The sequence below is a fragment of the Pongo pygmaeus genome, chromosome 17 (assembly GCF_028885625.2).
Source record: "Pongo pygmaeus isolate AG05252 chromosome 17, NHGRI_mPonPyg2-v2.0_pri, whole genome shotgun sequence".
Lineage (NCBI taxonomy): Eukaryota > Metazoa > Chordata > Mammalia > Primates > Hominidae > Pongo > Pongo pygmaeus.
In genome coordinates this window covers 49,920,105-49,947,662 of record NC_072390.2, presented here as the reverse complement: position 1 = coordinate 49,947,662, position 27,558 = coordinate 49,920,105, and the positions used below count along the sequence as shown (strand labels likewise).

At 42.6% G+C, this 27,558-nt stretch overlaps 1 long non-coding RNA gene across 1 annotated transcript; it reads left to right on the top strand.

Annotated features, from left to right (window-relative positions):
- LOC134738443 (uncharacterized) lies at positions 1 to 27,537 on the top strand. The gene is made up of 3 exons (XR_010124168.1): positions 1 to 543; positions 24,427 to 24,507; positions 27,381 to 27,537. It is a non-coding gene; the product is annotated as an uncharacterized LOC134738443 (long non-coding RNA).
- Positions 27,538 to 27,558: the final 21 nt, after the last annotated feature.

The following is a 27,558-nucleotide window of genomic DNA, read 5'->3' as shown; positions in this document are numbered from 1 at the left end:
CTTTTCCATGAAGTTCCCCAATTGGGCAGTGCCCTGAAATCACTTCTAACGCTGATGCTAGGCACCACCTCACACCTACTGCTCAGACCCTCCAGGGACAGGGCCCAGGATTGAAGAGGGAAGCCCTGCCCCGCACGTGTTCATCAGGAAGGACCCACAGACTGCTGCTCCTGGAGGCCTCTCAGGGTTTATGGATGTGTGTTTGTTCCATAAACCCTCAGAGGGTCACCTGGAGACCTGCTAAAATGCAGGTTCTTGGGCCACATCCTAGACCTTCTGACCGACCCAGGGAGTGGGGCCCAGAAAGCTGCATTTGACAGATATCCCCGTGTGATCATCATGCACACAGGAGTGAGCGAACCAGTGTTCTCCCTGGGCAGAAGGGAAGCTTGTGTGCAGGACACCTCATGCCTCCTTTCCCATTCCCCTGCCAGGCTCTCCCTGCTGACATTGTTTCGTGGGAGAGCTGTGAATTCTGAAGATTAGGTTGCTTCTCACCCCAAGCTCCAGAAGTCCAGGCTGAGCCAAACCAAGCTTCAAGTTGTGAGTATTTTGAATAATGAGCCCTTGCTCATTAATCGATCCTGTACTGAAATAGCTCTTGCTGTCCATGCTGTACCCTGGTGATTCTCAGGCCAAGCTGTAAGTTAGAATCACCTGTGTGGGTGGGGGGTGTCCAGGAGGGGGATGGTGAGGGAGGTTTAAAAATACCCAGAGATTCTGATTCCACTGGCCTGTGCAGGGGCCTGGACATAGTATTTTGAACTCCCAAGATGCTTCTCATGTGCAGCCAGCATTGAGAACATTTGCTGTAACTATGAAGAGAATATTTCATGTAAGGAACATTTTCTTATTCTCAGATCAGCTGGCTCTTTCCATCCCAGGGCCATGAGCAACTTGCAAGGGGTTTCTTTGGGGTGTGTGTGCATGTATGTGTGAATTTAGGGTTCCTTTTTACATGGCATCCCACACTGGAGTCAGAAATATGAATGCCATTGCAGATTCCTCCCTCTTCATTCCTACATCACCCTCTTCCTCTTCTACTTGGCTCCAATCCTGCTTCAGGATCACCTCATACCCTGCCTGACACTTTCAGTGTCCTCCTAACAACTTTGAATGACTTTGTCCATCACGGCATATCTACTGGTCATTTGCCTCTGATAAAAGGTCAATTCTGGTATTGGTCTGCAGGATCCAAAAGAAAAACTCAGACCCTTTAAGAGAAAAACAATTAGCTGGACTTGAGAGATCCTCTTAAGACCAAACTCAGGTCCAGTCTGCTCTGACTGGAGTTTGACTCTTTCTTAATCTGGTATTGGGCATGGTTTAAAACGACTTGTAACATTGAAGATATGCTCTTCAGAGCCAGAAGGAAGTCCCTGTAGGTGAGGGGGACCCAATTTCCCCCATCTCCCAAGTTAAAGCATGGATCTGTCCAGATTTTAAATGTGTTTCATGATTGATTTGGCACCTGGTGGAGGGTTAAACATGTTTGCAATAAGAAATCTCTTAATTTCTGAATCCATAGTCATTGGAAAAAGATACCAGACATTTGTTACTCTTTCCAGTGACTGTAAATTGGGAGTGTTTAACTTAGTAAAAATAAAGGGTAACGAAAGAAATCAATGGACTATGGAACTTGACCCCATTATCAAATAGGACAGATATCCTGGGGAGAGATTACAAATTATGCCCTCTTACAAATGCATGAAACAATAGTGTCATTTAAAATAATATTCTATCTGATGGGAATGTGTGGGCCTTATTTGGATCCTCATTCAAACAACAAAAAAAACCTTTAAAATTTTGAGACAATTGGGAATCTGATATATTTTGATATTTGATAATATTTTGGAATTCTCACAAATAGTTATTATGCTATTGTAATGTTAAAATAATTCATATTTTTAGAGACACCTACTGAAATATTTATGGATGGAATGATATGATATCTGGGATTTGCTTCAGAATGATATGAGAGAGAGGAAGTGGATAAGAATCGCATTGAAATAAGATTGGCCATGAGTCAATTATAGTTGAAGCTGAGTGATAAGTCCATGGGGGTTCTTTATACTATTCTGCCTTTGGTATATGTTTGCATTTCTTCATAATAAAAAAGCTTTCAAAAAGAATGTGATATTTTTATTACTAAAAATTGTGATGAAATCTTACCCAAAGTTAGTGCTTTGCATTAGCTTGCACTGGCTTACAGATGCTGAAAGTTTGAGAAATGCTGCCTAAATGGTATGAGGTCTTGAATAGAGGAAGTACCCAATTCCTAAAACATCTAACAAAGAATATAGAAGAGAAGAACCATGGACAGGTAAAGTTGTCTTGTAAATGTTCTTAATAGAGGTCTTCATTGTGTGTTCGGTTGTCCCAGAGGGCTGTGTATTTAAGAGTATTTTCTCTGTAGAGGTTAGGAAGCCTGAGAGTGAGGAGACCAAAGACTTCAGCTTTGAGGTTCTAGTGGGGTATAAATCTTAATAGAGAGGGCTGCGGATGCATTGAATGACTGACTATGGCTTGAATAAATACCTGTTGTTATAATTCCTGATAGAATCTGCAGTATTCATTTATGTACATAGAGAAGGAAATTAGGTTATCAAAGAACTATGCACCTGCACAAATTGTTTGGCTTCAAGGAATTGCTTTTGCTAAATTTCAACAGGGTTTATGCTTTTGTGCCCATATTAAGGAATTGCATTGAAAGAGGTCAGGAGATATGGTCCTACAAAAATGCCTATTACATTTGTCTCAGAAATGTCCCACAGAACCCCACTCCCCCACCCTGGTCCTGCAGGGTGAGCTTTTTCGTTCAGGACCCAGACATGGAGCCTGATAGCCTGGGTTTGAATCTCATTTCTACATCTCACTAACTGTAGTCTTGGGCACATTACTAACTTACTCTTGAATTCTTAGTTTCCTTATCTGTAAAATGAGTGTTATAATAATGTCCACCCCACGAGATTGTCAGGACCAAATAAGAAAATGTCAGAGAAGCACTTAACTCAGGACTGGGATCACCCACCTCCCCTCTGGTCTGTGCATTAGAAAGGCAGAGTTTTCCTGACTTATACGTTCTGCTTGGTTATATTTCTCATTTCCTTGGCTCCTAGGACTCTTGGCTCATGCCTGCTTGTAGTAACTGAATAACATCATATCATAGATGTTTCCATGTGCTCATCTTATTGCTGGCTCTATCAACTATTTTCCTTGCCTTCTTCATTGCTTATTTTGACCATTTCTTTTCGTCCTTTATTCTGTTATTCTAATAAGCTTGCTCCACTTTTTTATGAGACAAGGGAAGGAGTAAATAACTAGCTAAAGAAGCAACGATCTGTGACTGAGGCCAGGGGAGAGAGAGGGGTTGAGGGATTTGTGAGGTGAATAGCAGAGGACTTTAATGGAGGAACTCCTCTAGAATAATGAGGGACAGAAAGAGCCAGTAGAAACCACCCACTGGACCTCTTAAAAATCACTAATGTTTTACGTCTTCTTTGGTATTCACCATGTATACTACCATGTTTCCTATGTAATAGCAAACCTTAAAACCCTAAAAAAACAAAAAAGGGGGGCTAGTTGTTTACTTGTTTTGATGACCAGCTTGAGCAGCAAAATGAGGGATCCTTCTTCCTGGATCCACAGAACTGGATCCAGCCTGGTTTTCTTCTATAACTCAGTGGCCTCTGTCTACTTGTACTTCTGTTCCAACTGCCATCAAAGCCTTTCCTGAGAAGAGTCAGTGTTTTCCTGGCCTACAGGATGCTGACTACTGACAGGTGCACAGTGTGCACCAAACACACCACTCGCCTCCCCTGGGGTCAGGAAGATGAGTCACATCCACCAGCCCTGGTGGCTTGGAGCCTTGGATCTTTCCAGTATGAATCCAGGAGGGCATAGCCTGGGGTTCTGCAGCGTGGAATACTGCAAGGGCTTTTATGAGGGAGCCAGCCAAGGCCTTGGTGACTGATAGCTCCCCTAATAACATCTGGAAAGGAAATTGCTCACTAGAGATAAAGAAGAGAATTTCTGCTCTTTGCAACGGAAAATTATTACAGACAACATCAGACCTCAAAAATGAGCTTCCTCAAAGTACGCATTTGTACAATTCCCCCCGAACTCCTTGCTTGGCTGTTTGGAAGGTTTTGTAGAAAAACAGTAACCTGGCCAGGCGTAGTGGCTCATGCCTGTAATCCCAGCACTTTGGGAAGCCGAGGCGGATGGATCACCTGAGGTCAGGAGCTCAAGACCAGCCTGGCCAATATGGAGAAACCCTGTCTCTGCTAAAAATACAAAAAATCAGCTGGGTGTAGTGGTGCATGCCTGTAATCCCAGCTACTCGGGAGGCTGAGGCAGAAGAATCACTTGAACCTGGGAGGTGGAGGTTGCAGTGAGCCGAGACTGCACCATTGCACTACGGCCTGGGCAACAAGAGTGAAAGAAAGAAGAGAGAGAGAGAGAAGGAAAGGAAAGAAAGAAAAAGAAAAAGAAAGAAAGAAAGAGAAAAAAGAAAGAGAAAGAAAGAAAAGAAAGAAAGAAAGGGAAAGGAGGAAGGAAGGAAGGAGGGAGGGAGGGAGGGAAGGGAGGAAGGAAGGAGGGAGGGGGGGAAGGAAGGAAGGAAGGAAGGAAGGAAGGAAGGAAAACAGTAACCTAAGGAATTTTCTTTGAAATTCAATGCTGCCATTTGTTTGCTTATGGAGTGGCACAGAGCCCATAGCATTTGGCTCTGCCTCAGAGGCAAACATGGCTACAGGAGCCAAAGAGAAACACAAAGGAGGACACTCTAGGAATGGAACCTGTAAGTGGGGACTTCTGGGTGCATGTAAGGTCTTGGAGAGCAGAGGCAAGGCCTCCCGGTAGCATCACCTGGGCCAGGGCCCTTCTCAGAGAAAAGGGGACTGAGCAATGTGGATGCTTTCCCAGAAAACTGATTTCATTGGCCTACAACGAAGTTTATATTTTATTTGTAGAAGTCTTTTGTTTATTTTTCTTCATCTTTCTTCTCTATTTTAAGTGAGTAGAAAGTTAAAAAAGCCTACTATTATACAAGAAGTCAGATTTAGACATTAAAAATACATACAATACGTTGGTAAGTGAACAACAATAAAATCACAAATATAGACAACCACCTTTTTGTAGTTTAAAAAAATCAGTAAGAGAGGATGTGAAATGATTTATGCTAAGGAGTTAATGATTGTCTCCTTTGGAAAAAGGAGTGGATTTGGAGTGGGAGGATGAAGAAGGAGAACTTGAATGTCTTAGAATTTTTGGAAAGAGTACAATATAATTTACAAAGAGTGAGAGAGACTCAATTTAGGAGCGCTGGGCTGGGAAGATTGCTAACACTTTCCTGTGAACTCAGGAAAATTCCTTGAGGTTGGACCATCCGTCCTCTGCTGCCTCTGTCCATAAGGCAAGCCCACCGCCACCCATCAGGATCCAGGGTCACTCTGCCCTGCTCTGTGTCAGAGCCTCTAGCCCTCCTGATAGCACAGCCACTGCACTTGATGTCACACCATGCACCCCACGCACGTTGTTTCCATCTAATGCCCACAACAATATTGAGGCAAGTGTAGCGGCGGGCTCGCTCTACACCTAAGGAACCTGGGGTTCAAGAGAGAAACTAGAGGCAGGGAAGGCTGTGAGTCAGGCCCCTGCATCCACACCCAGGACTCCTTCTCAGCCCCTGTGTCCTCTGGCAGGAGAAGGTTGGCTTGGAGCTACCTGCGGAGGGCAAGGAGAAGCAGAGGAACACTGCCTGGGACACGCATGAGAAGCACATCACCCCGTGTCACGTTCTGTGATGGTTAATTTCATGTGTGAACTGGGCTAGGCCACAGTACTCAGATACTTGGTCATATGTTGTCTGGATTTTTCCGTGAGGGTATTTTTTAGTTAAGATTAACATTTAAACCAATAGACTTGGAGTAAAGCAGATTACCCTTCATAATATGTGTGAGCTTTATCTAGCTAGCTGAAGGCCTTCGAGGAAAAAAAACTGAGGTCCCCAAAGAGAGGAAAGAAGCCTCAGACTCACATCTTCCCTGGGTCTCCAGCCTGCCCATCCGCCCTGCAGTTTTCAGACTTGCCAGCCCCGACAATCTTATGAGCCAATTCTTTAAAGTAAACCTCTCTCTATATATATACACACAGCCTATTGGCTCTGTTTTCCTGAAGAAGCCTAGCCAAGACACTTTGTTTAAAGCAGAAGGGTGGGTGGACCCATTTAATTTAAACTACCTTTCACTGGCATTACCACACCTAGCAGTGAGCATTGCACATCTTATATGCTTCATAAATATTTGAGTGGAAACCAACAATAAGGCTAAAACGCTGAATGGCTTTGCCAGATGTAGTATTTACTTAAACTATTGTTTTGTTCTCTTATGAGTCGTTGAATGGGAAGGAACTGAAATTGTCTTGATGAAATTGTGAGGGGTAGAGGGCTGGGAGCAATGGGTGGTGAGGTGTCCCCCATTTCTAAAGATTCTGTGACCCACAGTATTCCAGAAATTCTAGTTTGTGTTTTGTCTTTTTCTTTGTTTTCTTTCTTCTTCTTCTTTTTTTTTTTTTTGCGGACAGGGTCTTGCTCTCTCAACCAGGCTGGAATGCAGTGGTGCAATCATAATTCACTGCAACCTGGAACTCCTAGACTCAAGGGATCCTCCTGCCTCAGCCTCCCAAGTAGCTGGGACTGTAGGTTCACTTGGCTAATTTTAAAGTTATTATTATTGTCTTGTAGGGACAGGGTCTTGCTTTGTTTTCCAGGCTGGAATGCAGTGACGCAAACATAGCTCACTGCAACCTGGAACCCTGGCCTCAAGCAATCCTCCTGCCTTGATCTCTCAAAATGCTAGGCTTACAGCCATGAGCCACCATGCCTGGACTGTCTTTTTACTCAGAGTAAGCAGGGACAGGGAAGACCAGAGGGAGAGCTCTAGGACAGGTAATGTTGGCCTCTTCCCCCACCTTAGCTGCCCTGAGCCTCTTGCTGTGCAGGTCCCTCCTTAGGGAGAAGCCTGATCCCATTTTGTCATTAGTCACAAACACCACTTACTGGCCATTTGCATAAGCTGGGCCCTGCACTGTTCCCTCAGGACTTCCTCAGTATCCTCTGTGGCAGGCACTATTGCTTCCAATTTAACCCTGGGGGAAACTGAGGCTCAGCAATTTGGGGCCATCAGCCCAAGCAGCACAGGATCATAGTCCAAGCTTGTTTTGAAGCTGCTGGGAAGAGGAGAGGTGTCTAGGAGGATGTGCCCTGGCTTTCCTTCCCTGGGATCCCCATCCACCTAACTCCACTGCCTTTTCTTTTTTTCTTTTTTTTTTTTTTTTGAGATCAAGTCTCACTCTGTTGCTCAGGCTGGAGTACAGTGGTGCAACCTCAGCTCATTACAACCTCTGCCTCCTTGGTTCAAGTGATTCTCCTGTTTCAGCCTCCCAAGTAGCTGAGATTACAGGTGTGTGCCACCACGTCTGGCTAATTTTTGTATTTTTTATTAGAGACAAGGTTTCGCCATGTTGGCCAGGTTAGTTTCAAACTCCAGACCTCAGGTGATCCTCCCGCCTTGGCCTCCCAAAATGTTGGGATTACTGGTGTGAGTCACTACATCCGGCCCCCCACCGCTTTTTGAAGAGAAGATCCTAACAAAGGGATCAAGACTTTGCATCCTAGCTTCACCATCCTCAGAACTCCATCCTAGGTATAGAAGAGTCCTTTTTAATTCCCATTAACATTTCTGGCTTAGTGTCTCCTTAAATGAGTTTCATTCAACACAACATTTCGTTTCCTACAATGTGGCAATCTCATCCCCTATCCCCTTTTATCTGGAGCACTCCCTTTTCCCCAGCACTTAGCTCAGCCGTCGCGTCCTCCAGGAGGCTCCCCTGTCCCCTCCTCTACCCTCTGCCTTCCTCCATGGAACCCTGGCAGGTCCCCCAGCTCCACAGTTGTTGCCTTGCATGGTCACCAGGGTAAGACCTCAAGGGCAGGGACACTCCACAGTGTCTGGCAAATGATGGAATGGACAGTGGCCTGGTCCATAGGCCAAGCTGGAGGCAAGGCGGCCTGTGGCCTGGAACAGTGACTCAGGCAGGAGGAATGTGGCTCAGGCTGCCTGCAGCTGCGATAAGGAGGACAGGATGGGGCTCTGCAGAGGACATCCTGCAGCAGCCAGGGGACTTTCCGTGCAGGAGCACATGTGGAAACCCACAGCCTGAGATAATCCTGGCCTGCATACTGCATAGAGTCCTTGAGGGTGAGCAAGAGGAAAAGACTGGAAATGCTATCCCCTCTGTCACCGATGCACAGTGGGTTTGGGGAGGAGGCATGGCCAACATCCACTGGGCTGCACAGACAGTTTTATTACCACCCCACCTGGCTCCTGCCTTCTGGGGCCCTGCAGCCCATGAATTAATCTCTTTCCAGGCTAGCCTGGGGTGCATCCACCCCTTTGGCTCCTAACCCATGGAGTCAAGCCTCAGGCACATTTCTCCTACCAGCCTGGTTTGGGCCATATCTATGTAATGCTTTTGCCTTCATTTACTGAGGTTGCTCCCTTAAACAGGCTCATATTTTAAACATAACCTCTGCCTCCTAAGCAAATACTTATATTCATAAATTACTCCCACCTGAACCACCACCACTGCCACCACCCACAGGATTCCTGGGCTTCCTTGCAGCACAGATAAAAGCCTTTTTGGGCATCCACTTACCAGGCACTGGGTGGGAGCAGGCAGCAGGGCACATCCTCCCTCCTTGGGAGCAATATTTACTCAGCAATTCTCCACTCAGCAGTGTAAATCACTGTGGCTTCCCAGCAGGCATATGATCTCTGCCTGGTCGGGCTTCTCTCCCTTTTCCATGACTGAATCTGAAGCTCAAGCCCCTTTCCCCACAGCCTCTCCCACATATGCCTGGAAACTGAGGTCTGGCTCATCCTTCAGGGAGCTCCATGCTTCCCTGGTAAGGTAAAAAAAATCATCCTATTAATGCCCACAGCGATGTCATGCTGACACCGTGTACCCTTGATAGGATGTGATGAGAATGGCATTTCACCTCTGTGGTCTTCTTCCCAACACCCAATAGCCTAATTATGAGAAAAACATCAGACAAATCCCAACTGAAGGACATTCTAAAAAATACCTGACCAGTAGTCTTCGAAACTGACAAGGTCCTCAAAAATAAAGAAGTCTGAAAAGCCGTCACGACCAAGAGAAGCTTAAGCAGACATGACAACTAAGTGAAACCTGGTATCCTAGAAGGGACCATGGAACAGAAAAAGGACATGAAGCAAAACGTAAGGAAATCTGAATAAACTATAGACTTCAGTTAATAACATATCACTATTGGTTCGTTAATTCTAACAAATGTGTCACACTAGTGTTATGATGTGAATAATAGGGGAAACTTGGTGTTGGGGCTGTAGAACTCTGTGTAGTATCTTTGTAACTTTTCTGTAAATCTGAAACTGTTTTAAATTTGAAAGTTTATTTTAAAATAATAATAAAGGTTACTGCAGGAAAGAATGGAGCAGCAATTGCTTGGTCAGATGTCATGGAAGAAAATCTTACTCATGAATCCCAAATGCTGCCTTTCAAACTTTAGTTACGATAAAGTATCAACTAGTTACTAAGTGGGAAATCCACTTTCTTTCTTTCTTTTTTTTTTAACTGCTGTTTTAACTATTACACAATCCACAAGAACTATTATTAATATGTACTTTAAAAATTCTGGTTTGACTTATTCTGATTCAAAATGTAATGTATTACTTGTTAGGACTTGAACAGATTGTGAAAGTTGCTCCTACCTTAAGAAATAGTATTATTTGCAGAACCCCCCTTAAAAGAATTTTTGGAAATGACTCAGAATGCCCACTTACTCCACCACATTCTACCCTGTAGGAATTGTGATAAAGAAGCAGTACTTTCCAGTGATAGCTAGGTGCAATAAACCCAAACAAGTAGATTCCATACCTCATCGTGCATATGCAAAGTCTAGCCCATTCTTTCCTGCAGTAGTTGGTGAGGTTATCAGTATGTGTCTGATTTTCATCCATCAAATGTTTCTTGGGCTGCCATTATTTTATGGGGAGAGGGACGATTTGAGAAGGGGAGAGATGCTCTCAAAGGGAAATTTGGGAAGAAGCTTCTCTTGTTCTCAGTACAAATATCTCAAAATATAACATTAGTGTCTTGATTTGCATGTTTGTGGTACATAACACATTATAATACCATTCAAGTTATAAAATACTTTCTCTTTTGTTTTGTTTGTTTGTTTGTTTGTTTGTTTTGAGACAGGGTCTCACTCCATCACCCAGGCTGGAGTGCAGTGGTGCCATCTTGGCTCACTGCAACCTCCCTCTTCCAGGCTCAAGCAATCCTCTCACCTCAGCCTCCCTGTAGCTGGACTACAGGCACGCACCACCACACCTGGATTATGTTTGTATTTTTTTTGTAGAGACAGGGTTTCGCCGTGTTGCCCAGGCATGCCTCGACTCCTGGGCTCAAGTGATAGGCCTGCCTCAGCCTCCCAAAGTGCTGGGACTACAGGCATGAGCCACCGCTACACCCAGCCATAAAGAAATAAATGGAAAAAAAGTCCTGGCAACGGTCTTTGAAAAACTGAAGTATACTCCATGAACCCTGTCATGCAGACCTGCCTAACTCTGCAATCTTAGCATCTCATTGTTTTGTTTTCCCTGTCATGTCTGCAGCTCGTCTGTCTCTTGGGCTTCTTCCTATCTTGGTCCTGGTCCCCATCACCTGTGTTCTACTCTTTGCCAGCTTTTTTTCTGGTTTTATGTTCTTCCTTGTCCAGAGCACGACCTTCATCTGTGTATGAGTCAACACAGAAAACCTGACCCAAAAAGGCCAGGTCCAGGAAGGGTGCAGCTCAGCTTTTACTGAGTGTCCTGTATGCCCAGTACTTTGTCAAGTCCTCCTTATGGGTTGTCTCATTTAGTTAGCAATGGATTTGGCATTTCAAGAGGAAGCAAGGATTAGGAGGCTCACAAAACAATCAGCCAATCAAGGAAGCCATAGAGCTACTGAGTGACTTCAACATCTCCAAACTCATTTCTGAGTATGGCCCACACTTAGAGAATGATCTGATAGGATTCATTTCTCTGGGCTGTTTCCTCATTTTCCCTTGAGTAGTAACTAGTGAATCAAAGGATCCCCAAGTTAAGCAAAATCCAACTTATCCGCTCCTAGTTGAAGGTTCTAATGCTGCTCATTTCCATAAAACAAAGATTTCCCAGAGCCTGCAGTGGCTTCCTGTTGGCTACTTAAACAGCACAACATAAGGTAAAATCAGACTATTAGTTTCTACAAAAAAGTTTATATATATATATAAAATATATATATTTAATATATGTATATTTAATATATATATTTAATATATATATATTAAAAAGGCCTACTAGAATTTTTATTGGAATTGCATTGAGTCTATAGATCAATTGGAAAAGAATGAGTATCTTAATACTGAGTTTTCTGAAACTTAAACTTGACTCATCCTTCCATTTATTTAGATCTTTAATTTCTCTCAGTAATGTTTTATAGTTTCCAGTATAGAGGGCTTGCACATATTTTATTAAATTTATTCCTAAATATTTTATGGTTTTTGGTTGCTATTATAAATGGTCTTTAAAAAATTTATTTACAAGCAGTAGTATTCACTTCTGTGATATATATTTCTATGATAGATTCTCTTTTTTTTGAAAAATTGGGATATAAATTACATATATTAAAAAGCCTTTTAAAGTGTCAAACCCAGTGGTTTTTAATATATTCACAAGGTTGTGCAACTGTCACAACTATCTGATTTTTAGAACATTTCTATAATCCCCTCAAAGAAGCCCCCAATCCATTAGTAGTCATTTCCCCCTCCCTCTAGCCCCTGCCAACCACTAATCTGTTTTCTGTCTCTATGGACTTACCTATTCTGTTTATTTTATATAAGGAGAATCATATAAATAGAATGATGTAATATGTCACCTTTTGTGTCTGGCTTCTTTCACTTAAAATAATGTTTTCAAAGTTTATCTTCATTATGGCATATATCAGAATTTCATTCCTTTTTATGGTTGAATGATATTCCATTGTGTGGGTAAACCATATTTTGTTCATCCATTGTCCATCAATGACACTTGAGTTTCTCCCTCCTTTTGGCTATTATAAATAGTGCTGCTATAAACACTCATGTACAAGTTTTTGTTTGAATACTTGTTTTCAGTTCTTTTGAGTATATATCTAGGAGTGAAATTGCTGAGTCATATTACAATTCTGTGTTTAACTTTTACGGGAACCACCAAACTGTTTTCCACAGAGGCTGCATCAACTGACATTCCTGCTAGCAATGGATGAGTGTTCCAATTTTTCCAGATGCTCACCAACACTTGTTTATTTTGGTTTTGTTTTCATTATAGCCATCCTAGTGGGTGTGAAGTAGCATCTCATTGTGGCTTGACTGCATTTCTCTAATGAGTAATGTTGTTGAGCATTTTTCATGTGCTTATTGGCTATTTGTATATCTTTGTTGGAGAAATATCTGTTCAAGTTCTTTGGCCATTTTAAAATTGGGTTGTCTTTTTGTTGTTAAAGTTCTTTAGATATTCTGAATACTAGATCCTTATTAAGTATATGATTTGAAAATATTTTTCCCATTTTGAATGTTATCTTTTCATATTTTGGATAGTGTCTTTTGGTGCACCAAACTTCAAAAATGTTTTTGAAGTCCAGTTTATCAATTTTGTATTTTGTTGCCTGTGCTTTTGGTGTCATATCCAATAAGTCATTGTCAAATCCAATGTCACAAATATATTTTTGCTGCTTTCTTGTAAGAGTTATACAGTTTTAGCTCATATGTTTAGGTCTTTGATCCATTTTGAGTTAATTTTTGTATATAGTGTAAGATAAGGGTCTAACTTCATTCCTTTGCATGTAAATATTCCATTTTTCTGGCACCATTTGTTGTAAGAACTGTCATTTCCCCATTAAATGATTTGGCATCCTTGTCAGAAATCAATTGTCCATACATGTGAGGGTTTATTTCTGGGCTCCCAATTCTATTCCATTGGTCTATACGTCTGTTCCCATGCCAGTACCACACTGTTTGATTAATGTCGATTTTTAGTAAGTTTTGAAATCAGGAAGTGTGACTCCTCCAACTTTGTTCTTTTCAAGATCATTTGGGTTATATGGGTTACCTTAAGATTCCATTTGAATTTTTGGATGGGTTTTTCTATTTTTGTAAAAAATATCATTGGGATTTTGATAGGAATTGCATTGAATCTGTAGATTGCTTTGGGTAGTACTATCATATTAACAATATTAAGTCTTCCGATCCATAAACATGGACTGTCTTTCCATTTATTTAGATTTTCTTTAATTTCTTTCAGCAATGTTTTGCAGTATTCAGTGTACAAGTCTTTTGCCTCCTTGGTTAAATTTATCCCTAAGGATGCTATTCTTTCTGATGCTAGTATAATAGAATTGTTTTCCTGATTTCATTTTCAGATCATGCATAACCACCACCATGAACATGGTTCCAACACCCCAGAGTATTCCCTCAATCTGACCTTTTGTAAAGTGGTGTTTTTTAAAATTTGATTTTCTAATTGCTTGCTGCTAGTGTATAGAAATACAACTGATATTTTTATATTGGCCTTGTATCCTGAGACCCTGTAAATTCACTTATTAGTTCTAGACAGTTTTAATTCTTTCTTTCCAATCTTTATGCCTATTATTTCTGTTTTGCTTTGTTTTTTAAACAGGGTTTGGCTCTGTCACCCAGGCTGGAGTGCAGTGGCTTGATCCCAACTCACTGCACCCTCCACCTCCTGGGCTCAAGTCATCCTCCCACCTCAACCTCCCATGTAGCTGGGACTACAAGCATGAGCCACCACACCCCACTAATTTTTTTTTCTTTTCTTTTTTTTTTTTTTTTGGAGGGTGCAGGGAGCAAAGTCTTGCTCTGTTGCCCAGGCTGGTCTCAAACTCCTGAGCTCAAGTAATTCATATACCTTGGCCTCCCAAAGTGCTAGGATTACAGGCATGAGTCACCTTGCCTGACTATTACTTCTTTTTTTTTGAGACAGTCTTGCTCTGTTGCCAGGCTGGAGTGCAGTGGCATGATCTCGGCTCACTGCAACCTCCGCCTCATGGGTTCAAGTGATTCTCCTGCCTCAGCCTCCCAAGTAGCTGGGACTACAGATGCATGCCACCATGCCAAGCTAATTTTTATATTTTTAGTAGAGACGGGGTTTCACCATGTTGGCCAGGATGGTCTCGATCTCTTGACCTCATGATCCACCTGCCTCAGCCTCCCAACGTGCTGGGATTACAGGTGTGAGCCACTGTGCCCAGCCTATTATTCCTTTTTTTGCCCTATTGTCCTAGTGGATAGTGATGTCCAGTACAGCGTTGAATCAAAGTGGTGAAATTGTACATCCTTGCCTTGTTCTCCATGTTAAGGTGAAATTTTGAAGATTTCATTATCACGTATGATGTAAGCTGTAGGTTTTTATTTATTTATTTATTTAGAGACAGGGTCTTGCTCTGTCACCCAGGCTGGAGTACAGTGGCATGATCCACTGTAGCCTTGACCTCCCAGTCTCAAGCAGTCCTCCCACCTCAGCCTCCCAAATAGCTGAGACCACAGGCACATGCCACCATACCCTGCTAATTTTTTATTTTTTGTAGACATGGGGTCTTACTATCTTGACCAGGCTGGTCTCAAACTCTTGGGCTCAAGTCATCCTCCTGCCTCAGCCTCCCAAAGTGCTGGGATTACAGGCATGAGCCACTGCACCTGGCCTACCTGTAGGCTTTTTTCAAAATGTCTTTTATCAGGTTGAGGAAGGTCACTTCTATTCCTAGTGTACTGAGAGTTTGTATCATGAAGAGGTATTGAATTTTGTCAAATGCTGTTCCTGTATCTATTGAGATGGCTGTATGGGTTTTCTCTTTTTTCTGATAATGTGATGAATTATATGGATTTATTAATATTGAAATAATAAAATGACACTGCATTCTTCGGAAAAACTTCACTTGGTCATGTTGTATTATTCTTTTTAAAAAATGCTGGGTTCAATTTGCTAATATTTTGTTAAAGGATTTTTGTGTCTATATTCATGAGGAATATTGGTCTGTGGTTTTCTTTTCTTGTAATGTTTTTTGTCTGGTTATGGTATTAGGATTGTGCTGGCCAAAACATTTAAAAATTGGGAAATGATTTCCTCCTCCCCTATTTTCTGAAACAGTTTATGTGCAATTGGTATAATTTCTGCATTGCAAGTTTGATAGAATTTAGTAGAGCCATCTGTGACTGAAGTTTCCTTGCAAGTAATTGCACATTCAATTTTTTAAATCAACTTGGAGATTTTCAGATTTTCTATTTCTTCCTGTGTCAGTTTTGGTATGTCATTTTTTTAAGATATTATAAATATGTTTAATATACTTGCTTGGCATCCATCTTTAGGCCTTACATAAGTTGTTTGAAACCCAGCCATACCCCACCTCCTTTAGCCTAGTTAAAACTTCCCCTTCCTGTAATGGTTATTTCTGATATAGCCCACTTGTTCTTCATCCCACTGACCCCAAATCCAACACACCTCATAGCTGCTAACCGTGATAAAACCTAATGATCAACACCAGAGTCATGAAAATAAGTTCCCCTCTTTGCACATATTTTCTTTAGATTAGGTAATCCACAATCCCTGTGAGAAAACCTAAAAGGTAACACCTATGGACCTTAATATAGGCATAGCCTCATAGGTCCTCCCTCCTACCCTTTTCCCTCTCCTTCTCCTTCCCCATTTCCCTCTCCCTCTTCCCCATCACTTGCTGGTTGAGCTCCCTACTACCTCTACACTTAGCATCAGCCTCCCATCAGCATCCGTAACTTCCCTGGGAACTATAAGTAATAAATTCCTTCTATCTCATGCATTTTTGGTTACACTTCTTTGTCGTGCCTCACCTGACACACACACTTGAACCTAACTTTACCCTAGTCAAGGCTCTCCTAGACAGTGGATATCTTGGCTTACGGCCAACTTTCCAGAGCGAGCCCTCAAAACCAAATTAGATCAGGTGCAGTGGCTTACACCTGTAATCCCAGCACTTTGAGAGGCCAAGGCAGGCAGACCAATTGTGGTCAGAAGTTCAAGACCATTCTGGGCAACAGAGCAAGACCCTGTCTCTACCAAAAACAAAACAAAACAAAACAAAACAAACGGCACATGGAATTTGCCTATCTTGTCTAAGTCGTCAGTATTCTTGAGGATAAAGTTGTTCAAAATCCTTTATTTAATGTTTCCATGTCTGCAGCATTGCCAATAATAACCTCCTTTTGTTCCTGATGTTTGGAATTTATTTTCTATCTTGTTAACTTGCTCAGTCTGATGTCATTTTCTATCAGCCTTAATTAAGGATTTGCTTTACCATTTCTTGGAGTGCGAATGTGTTACGGATGATTCCTTTTGTTTAACCAGAATGCTTTTATTTTTGCCTGGATCTTTAAAAGATATTTTGGTAGTTTATAGATTCTGGGTTGCAAGTGTTTTTCTTTCAGCACTTTAAAGATTTTGTTCCATTGTCCTCTGGCATTCATTGTTTCTGATGAGATGTCAGCCCTAATTTTTTTTATGTATATAAAGTGTCTTTTTTTTCTTTGGCTACTTGAAAGATTTTTGTATTTAACTTAGGCTTTTCAGCATTTTGATTATGAAGTGCCTGGATGTGATTTTCCTTGTATTTATTCTGCCATGACTTGCTCAGCTTCTTGGGTCTGTGGGCTTATGTTTGTCTTTGTGAACTATCATGAAAAGCTTGGCTGCCTGTCATTCACATAGTCTTCCTCTGTGGCCAGCCTGCTCTTCAGCAGACTAGGTGCTGGCCTCCACTGGGCCTTTTGACTCAACCATAACGGGCTCATCACCACCTGAAATTCAGTTAATCAGGGCTTCTTTGCATCTGCCACTTACTCACCAAATGGAAAAGTATGATTTTTGTTTCCTCTAGTTTTATCTTGTGACCATGATGGTGAAAACCTTTTGCGTTCTTCCTCCTAGCTCTGAAGGAGAATTCCTGGCATTTTCTTATCCTCCTCATTCTGTATACATGGAGGGATTGTACTTTCTACCTTATAAAAGTGAGGTGTGGCCATGTGACTTGATTAACCAATGAAATGTGAAGGGCATGAAGTATCCTCCTTCTGGGCAGAATATTTAAGCCTTGTGTGTGATTGGGCACCATCACTTCTCTCTGTGTGATCAGCTAATAACAGCCCCCCAGAGAAATCCATGTTAGTCCCTAGAACCTGTGAATATGTTACTTTACATGGCGATAAGTATGCTGCAGATGTGATTAAGAATCTTGAGATAGGCAGATTATCCTTGATTATCCAAGTGGGTTCAACATCATTACAAGAGTCCTCATAAGAGAAAGTAGAAGAGTAAGAGAATAAGAGTAATAGAATAAGAGAAGATATGTCATTGGACAAGGAGAAGTTGGAGAAAGAGAAGATGCTACATTGCCTAGTTCTGAATATGGAGGGAGGAGTACTGAAACAAGGAAGGTAGGTGGTCTCTAGAAGATAGAAAAGACAATAAAAAGGATTCTCTCCTAGGGCCTCCAGAAGGAAGACAGCCCTGCCAACAACTCTTTATTTTATTTATTTATTTTTTTTGAGACGGAGTCTTGCTCTGTCTCCCAGGCGGGAGTGCAGTGGCGTGATCTCTGTTCACTGCAACCTCTGCCTCCCAGGTTTAAGCGATTCTCCTGCTTCAGCCTCCCTAGTAGCTGGATTACAGGCATGTGCCACCATGCCTGGCTAATTTTGGTATTTTTAGTAGAGATGGGTTTTTGCCATGTTGGCTAGGCTGGTCTCGAACTCCTGACCTCAAGTGATCCACCTGCCTCCGCTTCCCAGAGTGCTGGTATTACACACATGAGCCACCATGCACAGCCCCAGCATCTTGATTTTAGCTCAGTGAGGCCCAATTCAGACTTTGACCTCTACAACTATTCATAATACATTTGTGTTGTTTTAAGCCACTTAAATTTGATATTAATTTGTTATAGCAGCAATAGGAAACAAATACATGCTGTCATGAGAACAGCAATGCTCCTGGTGGGAAAGGCTCTGTCACTGCACTCCTGAAGGCAGGTGACACTCAGCAAAGCAGAGCCCCCACCTGACCATGGTGGATGGAGTATGAGCAAAAAATGAGGCTTTGGAGGTCTGGGTGCAGTGACTCAAGCCTGTAATCCCACCACTTTGGAAGGCTAAGGCGGGCAGATCACTTGAGGCCAGAAGTTCAAGACCAGCCTGGCCAACATAGTGAAACACCGTCTCTACTAAAAATACAAAAATTAGCTGGGTGAGTTTGTGCTTGCTTGTGATCCCAGCTACTCGGGAGGCTGAAGCGGGAGAATCGCTTGAACCTGGGAGGGGAAGGTTGCAATGAGCCGAGATCGCACCACTGCACGCCAGCCTAGGCAACAGTGTGAGACTCTGTCTCAAAAAAAAAAAAAAAAAAAGAAAAGAAAAAAGGAAATAAGGCTTTGTTTTTTTGTTTTTTTTTTATATTTTATTATTATTATACTTTAAGTTTTAGGGTACATGTGCACAATGTGCAGGTTTGTTACATATGTATACATGTGCCATGCTGGTGTGCTGCACCCATTAACTCGTCATTTAGCATTAGGTATATCTCCTAATGCTATCCCTCCCCCCTCCCCCCACCCCACAACAGTCCCCAGAGTGTGATGTTCCCCTTCCTGTGTCCATGTGTTCTCATTGTTCAATTCCCACCTATGAGTGACAACATGTGGTGTTTGGTTTTTTGTTCTTGCGATAGTTTACTGAGAATGATGATTTCCAATTTCATCCATGTCCCTACAAAGGAGATGAACTCATCATTTTTTATGGCTGCATAGTATTCCATGGTGTATATGTGCCACATTTTCTTAATCCAGTCTATCATTGTTGGACATTTGGGTTGATTCCAAGTCTTTGCTATTGTGAATAGTGCCGCAGTAAACATACGTGTGCATGTGTCTTTATAGCAGCATGATTTATAGTCCTTTGAGTATATACCCAGTAATGGGATGGCTGGGTGAAATAGTATTTCTAGTTCTAGATCCCTGAGGAATCGCCACACTGACTTCCACAATGGTTGAACTAGTTTACAGTCCCACCAACAGTGTAAAAGTGTTCCTATTTCTCCACATCCTCTCCAGCACATGTTGTTTCCTGACTTTTTAATGATTGCCATTGTAACTGGTGTGAGATGGTATCTCATTGTGGTTTTGATTTGCATTTCTCTGATGGCCAGTGATGGTGAGCATTTTTTCATGTGTTTTTTGGCTGCATAAATGTCTTCTTTTGAGAAGTGTCTGTTCATGTCCTTTGCCCACTTTTTGATGGGGTTGTTTTTTTCTTGTAAATTTGTTTGAGTTCATTGTAGATTCTGGATATTAGCCCTTTGTCAGATGAGTAGGTTGCGAACATTTTCTCCCATTTTGTAGGTGGCCTGTTCACTCTGATGGTAGTTTCTTTTGCTGTGCAGAAGCTCTTTAGTTTAATTAGATCTCATTTGTCAATTTTGGCTTTTGTTGCCATTGCTTTTGGTGTTTTAGACATGAAGTCCTTGCCCATGCCTATGTCCTGAATGGTAATGCCTAGGTTTTCTTCTAGGGTTTTTATGGTTTTAGGTGTAACGTTTAAGTCTTTAATCCATCTTGAATTAATTTTTGTATAAGGTGTAAGGAAGGGATCCAGTTTCAGCTTTCTACATATGGCTAGCCAGTTTTCCCAGCACCATTTATTAAATAGGGAATCCTTTCCCCATTTCTTGTTTTTCTCAGGTTTGTCAAAGATCAGACAGTTGTAGATATGCGGCGTTATTTCTGAGGGCTCTGTTCTGTTCCATTGATCTATATCTCTGTTTTGGTACCAGTACCATGCTGTTTTGGTTACTGTAGCCTTGTAGTATAGTTTGAAGTCAGGTAGCGTGATGCCTCCAGCTTTGTTCTTTTGGCTTAGGATTGACTTGGCGATGCAGGCTCTTTTTTGGTTCCATATGAACTTTAAAGTAGTTTTTTCCAATTCTGTGAAGAAAGTCATTGGTAGCTTGATGGGGATGGCATTGAATCTATAAATTACCTTGGGCAGTATGGCCATTTTCACAATATTGATTCTTCCTACCCATGAGCATGGAATGTTCTTCCATTTCTTTGTATCCTCTTTTATTTCATTGAGCAGTGGTTTGTAGTTCTCCTTGAAGAGGTCCTTCACATCCCTTGTAAGTTGGATTCCTAGGTATTTTATTCTCTTTGAAGCAATTGTGAATGGGAGCTCCCTCATGATTTGGCTCTCTGTTTGTCTGTTATTGGTGTATAAGAATGCTTGTGATTTTTGTACATTGATTTTGTATCCTGAGACTCGCTGAAGTTGCTTATCAGCTTAAGGAGATTTTGGGCTGAGACAATGGGGTTTTCTAGATATACAATCATGTCATCTGCAAACAGGGACAATTTGACTTCCTCTTTTCCTAATTGAATACCATTTATTTCCTTCTCCTGCCTAATTGCCCTGGCCAGAACTTCCAACACTATGTTGAATAGGAGTGGTGAGAGAAGGCATCCCTGTCTTGTGCCAGTTTTCAAAGAGAATGCTTCCAGTTTTTGCCCATTCAGTATGATATTGGCTGTGGGTTTGTCATAGATAGCTCTTATTATTTTGAGATACGTCCCATCAATACCTAATTTACTGAGAGTTTTTAGCATGAAGAGTTGTTGAATTTTGTCAAAGGCCTTTTCTGCATCTATTGAGATAATCATGTGATTTTTGTCTTTGGTTTTGTTTATATGCTGGATTACATTTATTAATGTGCATATATTGAATCAGCCTTGCATCCCAGGGATGAAGCCCACTTGATCATGGTGGATAAGCTTTTTGATGTGCTGCTGGATTCAGTTTGCCAGTATTTTATTGAGGATTTTTGCATCAATGTTCATCAAGGATATTGGTCTAAAATTCTCTTTTTTTGTTGTGTCTCTGCCCGGCTTTGGTATCAGGATGATGCTGGCCTCATAAAATGAATTAGGGAGGATTCTCTCTTTTTCTATTGATTGGAATAGTTTCAGAAGGAATGGTACCAGTTCCTCCTTGTACCTCTGGTAGAATTCAGCTGTGAATCCATCTGGTCCTGGACTCTTTTTGGTTGGTAAGCTATTGATTATTGCCACAATTTCAGAGCCTGTTATTGGGCTATTCAGAGATTCAACTTCTTCCTGGTTTAGTCTTGGGAGGGTGTATGTTTCGAGGAATTTATCCATTTCTTCTAGATTTTCTAGTTTATTTGCGTAGAGGTGTTTGTAGTATTCTCTGATGGTAGTTTGTATTTCTGTGGGATCGGTGGTGACATCCCCTTTATCATTTTTTATTGCGTCTATTTGATTCTTCTCTCTTTTCTTCTTTATTAGTCTTGCTAGCGGTCTATCAATTTTGTTGATCCTTTCAAAAAACCAGCTCCTGGATTCATTAATTTTTTGAAGGGTTTTTTGTGTCTCTATTTCCTTCAGTTCTGCTCTGATTTTAGTTATTTCTTGCCTTCTGCTAGCTTTTGAATGTGTTTGCTCTTGCTTTTCTAGTTCTTTTAATTGTGATGTTAGGGTGTCAATTTTGGATCTTTCCTGCTTTCTCTTGTGGGCATTTAGTGCTATAAATTTCCCTCTACACATTGCTTTGAATGTGTCCCAGTGATTCTGGTATGTTGTGTCTTTGTTCTCATTGGTTTCAAAGAGCATCTTTATTTCTGCCTTCATTTTGTTATGTACCCAGTAGTCATTCAGGAGCAGGTTGTTCAGTTTCCATGTAGTTGAGCGGTTTTGAGTGAGTTTCTTAATCCTGAGTTCTAGTTTGATTGCACTGTGGTCTGAGAGACAGTTTGTTATAATTTCTGTTCTTTTACATTTGCTGAGGAGAGCTTTACTTCCAACTATGTGGTCAATTTTGGAATAGGTGTGGTGTGGTGCTGAAAAAAATGTATATTCTGTTGATTTGGGGTGGAGAGTTCTGTAGATGTCTATTAGGTCCACTTGGTGCAGAGCTGAGTTCAATTCCTGGGTATCCTTGTTAACTTTCTGTCTCGTTGATCTGTCTAATGTTGACAGTGGGGTGTTAAAGTCTCCCATTATTATTGTGTGGGAGTCTAAGTCTCTTTGTAGGTCACTCAGGACTTGCTTTATGAATCTGGGTGCTCCTGTATTGGGTGCATATATATTTAGGATAGTTAGCTCTTCTTGTTGAATTGATCCCTTTACCATTATGTAATGGCCTTCTTTGTCTCTTTTGATCTTTGTTGGTTTAAAGTCTGATTTATCAGAGACTAGGATTGCAACCCCTGCCTTTTCTTGTTTTCCATTTGCTTGGTAGATCTTCCTCTATCCTTTTATTTTGAGCCTATGTGTGTCTCTGCATGTGAGTCGGGTTTCCTGAATACAGCACACTGATGGGTCTTGACTCTATCCAATTTGCCAGTCTGTGTCTTTTAATTGGAGCATTTAGTCCATTTACATTTAAAGTTAATATTGTTATGTGTGAATTTGATCCTGTAATTATGATGTTAGCTGGTTATTTTGCTCATTAGTTGATGCAGTTTCTTCCTAAGGGCTTTGTTTTTTTTTAAGCAACTGAGATTTTGCAGATGTTTGCTTTTATAGCATAGCTACATGTCAGTACCAATACCATCAAATACCATGTAAAGAATTTAAATCTATCTAACTTTGCTGTGGGACTTGAAAATTTTTTTTCAATGGGCCCTGAACCCTTTTTCAGGCCCTAGAAGTGATGAAGTATTGGATTATTCTGGCAGGAATCTTACAAATGGTTGAGAATTTATAAACCAAAAAGTACTCGAGACAAGTCTTAATCAGTTTAGAAGTTTACTTTGCAAGATTGAGGATGCACGCCCAGGAGACAGGTCTGTGCCTTTCTTCAAAGATGATTTTGAGAGTTTCAATATTTAAAGAAGAAAGGGCAGATATTGGGGAAAGAGGAAGAAATTTTAAAAAGCTGTAGGTAGATAAGAGTCAACCAATCGTTCTTTTGAGTCTTTGATCAGCTGTCCACATGTGAGAAGGGTAGAGGAATAGTCACTTATGCATTCATCTAGCTCAGTGAATCTGCATTTTTACATAAGAAGAAATAAGCATAGGGCAGAGGAAGCAATCATGTATGCATTTGTCTCAGGTGAGCAGAGAGATGACTTTGAGTTCTGTCCTTCGTCCCATACCCATGAAGATAAGCTATCAATTCACGTTGTCAGGGTGAAATTCAACAGAACTGTTCTAGGGTAAACATCTTGGGGCCCATGAGAAATTTCCTAGTGGGCAAATTATGAGGGAGATAGGTTTGCATGACAGTTTCCAGCTTGACTTTTCCCTTTGGCTTAGTGAGTTTGGGATCCTGAGGTTTATTTTCCTTTCATAAATTAACTCAGCAAGTTGGTTGGGGACTTTGTGTGTTGTGGCTCTTCAGTTCCATAGGGGATAAATACAGAGATTTATGATGTTCTGCTTCTTCTCTCAGGGAGTGGGTAGTTTAACTGGAGGGAGAATCTGTGGATGCATGAAGCCCAGGGAGCAATAGGTGGTATGGATTTAAGTCACTTCAGAGGGCCCTGGTAACAGTGAAGAAGAGTTACTATGGGGAAAAAAAAACTTGGGGAAAGAAGATAGCCTCTCTTAATCAGTAATAAGTTTTATCAAATGTTGCTGTTCAGCGGGTCAGAGAGCTACAGTCTTCATTTTACTTTATTTCAGAACAAGTCAAATGACAAAAACAAAACACCAGGCTGAAATCATAGGCTTCTACGAGCAGGTATGCTTCAGTGTTTGTCCTGGGGCCAGTGTACATATAACCCTGTATTTCCTTTGCTTATCTGTAGAACAGAGTGGTAAATGTTCTCAAAGACCACCTTACGATTCTATAGTATTGTAATAAGGACTTGGCAGTTTGCAGAAGGATAAAACATTCATTGCACTGGATCCTAAGGTAGCGAGGAATGCATTACATTTTTTTAGAGATTTCTCTCATAATCATAGGATACAAATCCTCAAAAAGATCTAATGAATCATTGAATCTAAAGCCCTATGAGGACCAGAGGGTCCAGAAAAACCCCGGGGGTGGGAGCTGTCTTCTAGGTTCTGAGATGAATAATTCCAGGGGCTGCATGGCACTGGGTTGAGGATGAAGACAGCCAGCCGAGTGAGAAAGAGTGTGAACGACAGCCCTCAAGGGAAGAGATAGATTAAGCAGAGACAAGGGAGGAATGCCCTAGGGAGAAGAAGAGGGGTCCTTAGCATGACTGTGGGTTGGGTCCATTGTCACAAAGCCTGTTCTATCTCCAGGTGCCTGGACTTGGAGAACCAGGAGGTGAGGGGACTGACTGCTTGAAGATCACATGGAGGAGGAGTCTGATCCAGGCCCAGGTGGGCATCCATCCTCTTCCTTCTTGGCCTAGTGAAGACTGTCCATGGACCCCCATTTATGAGCCTTGGGGGCCTTTGCACTAGCTCTTCTTTCTGGTTGTAAACCTCTTACCCCACACGCCCTTGGCTCACAATAGCTCCTCCTTCTTTTCTCGACTGTCACCTCCCACACGAGGATTCCCTGACCACAGCTGTACCTGACCCATCTACCTTGCCACTGCCCATTCTTTTTTTTGAGGAGGGGACTGGGGGACACAGTTTTACTCTTTCGTCCATGCTGGAGTGCAGTGTTGCAATCTCGGCTCACTGAAAGCTCTGCCTCCCAGGTTCAAGTGATTCTCTTGCCTCAGCCGACCCAGTAGCTGGGATTACAGGCGAGCGCCACCACACCCAGCTAATTTTTGTGTTATTAGTAGAGACAGGATTTCACCATGTTGGCCAGGCTGGTCTTGAACTCCTGACCTCAAGTGATCCCCTCAACTCAGTCTCCTAAAGTGCTGGGATTACAGGCATGAGCCACTGCGCCTGGCACCACTGCCCATTCTTCTCTTCTTTTTCCTTTTCTGCCTTTTCTTTTTCCAGGGCATCTCTCCCTTCTTCCGGCACACAGTGCAATTTTCTTCTTTACTCTGCTGGCGGCTCATTGTCTATCTCTTCCCGATAAAGTGCAAGCTCACAGGGTAGGGACCCTCTGGTTTGCTCACTGATGGTCTCTAGTGCTGTACCTGCCTGGCACAGCTTGGGGCTCCCTAGGAACCTGCTGAATGGACAAAAGGGACATTTTCAAATATTAACCTGTTGAAAACAGCTTATTCCATATCCAGTTCAGGTAACTAAGGAGCTAGTATACTTCATATACTATCGTGACTTAAATTAGGGCTGCCAATGCAATGTGGGAGAATCCTGATACCTATTTGTGGCCTCCAACTAAATCATTCTTTTCCTTTTTTTTTTTTTCTTTGAGACAGTCTTGCTCTGTTGCTCAGGCTGGAGTACAGTGGCATGATCTCAGCTCACTGCAACCTCTGCCCGCCGGGTTCAAGCAATTCTCATGCATCAGCCTCCCAAGAAGCTGGGACTGACTACAGGCATGCACCACCACACCCAGCTAATTTTTGTGTCTAACAGGATTTCGCCATGTTGACCAGGATGGTTTCAAACTCCTAACTTCAAGTGATCCACCTGCCTCGGCCTCCCAGAGTGCTGGGATTACAGGCATGAGCCACCGCACCTGGCCTAAATCATTTTTTATTGTTTTAAGAATATCGTCACTTGACCAAAGGCTTGAGTCTTCTTTGCTCCCTCCCACTAGGTGTGGAAGCAGACATCCCCTCCATGGCTGGGTGAGCGGGCTGCAGAGGATCTAGGTTGTCATCCCTACCCCCACAGGAGTCAGGGCAGGGGTCACACATTTCTGTTTAAGCTTCTTCTTGGGTTATCCCTCCCAGAGGGACAGGAGAGCAAGGAGCTCAGTGTTACAGCATCCACTCCCCCAACTGCCCCCCACCTCCCTCCCCTCCCTGCCACACACACACCCCTACAGAGAGCCTCTGGGGACATACTGCTCAGACATCTGCCACAATATGTGTCACCCCCTCACTGGGCTCCCCCAGTGTAAAAGGACAGGCACTGCAACTCCTGTCCCATCTACACTTAGGGGCATTGCCCTAGGCCAAGACCAGAGGACTTTGGACACAGTGAGACCCAAGATGCTGAATCTTACTGTCAATTTAGGATCTGTTTGCAGCCTCCCAAGGTCATGCCCAATTGCTGGAAGAACTCATGGCTACAACTCTCTCTCTCTCTCTTTCACACACACAAACACACACACACACACACACACACACACACACACACATGCCCTGTGGCCTCTTTCCTGAAGCAGGTGGCTCTCCCTCTGGTCTGCAACAGCTTCTAAGTTTGCCGAGCTGCCCTGCACTTCCAACCCACATGCTGGCTTGCTCTCCATTCAGCAGCAGCAAGAGCAGCAGGCCTCTAATTTTGGTTGCTAGACACGTTGTGGATCTTTCAGAGTCTGGGTTTAGAGACAGACACCAGGGAGGCACAGTGCCAGAGACAGAGATGGCAGCTGGGATTGCCAACCCAGGGGCGGGCTTCCCATGGTGCCATGAAAAAGCGAGGAGACAAATCTCCTTATGCCTCTGCCTCCCTTCCCTTCTCCCTCCACTTCTTCTCAGACTCCACATACGGCATCTCATGCAAGTGCCACAGCAGCCCTGCATAGCATTTGCTGTATCATCCCCATTGCACCACGGAGGGAAGGAAACAGAGGATGCCCGGTCTTTTCATATGCCATCCACGATACACCAATGGCCCACCTCTCCTTCTGTCCAGGTCTCAAGCCTAAGGGCCAGCACACAGCTCCTGTGTCTGCACATCAACCTTGGTGGGAGTTGTAGCTTGATTTGGAAGGAACCTGCATAGCATAACATCCCACATTCTTAGCTGAGTCTTTGCCAGGGCAGGGGTACTCAAGGTGCCCTGACTTCTTTATGGCCCAGTCCCCACCCAGAGCAGTGACTGACGTGGAGCATGAGCAGACCTTAACCAAACTGATGCCCAAGGAATCCTTGGCCATTACTTAGGAAAGTCGAACACCGTTTCCTGGGGAGCTGCTGTGGACTGACTTGTATTACCCCAAAATTCATATGTTGAAGCCCTATCCCCAAATGTGACTGTATTTGGAGATAGGGCCTATAAGGAGGTGATTAAGGTTAAGTGAAGTCAGGGTACTGATAGGATTTGCGTCATTATAAGAAGAGAGCTTGTTCTCTGTCTCTCTCTCTCTCCCCCCTCTCTCTCCTCTCTCTCTCCCTCTCTCTGTCACTCTCTCTCTTGGCTTATGTGTGCAGGCACCGAGGAAAGGCCTAGGGAGAAGGGCATAGGCAGATGGGCAGCTGTCTGTAAGCCAGAAAGAGCCTTCACTAGAAACCAAATCAGCCAGAACCTTCATCTTGGACTTTCCAGCCTTCAGAGATGTGAAAAAATAAATTTCTGTTGATTAAGCTACCCAGTCTATGGTATTTTGGT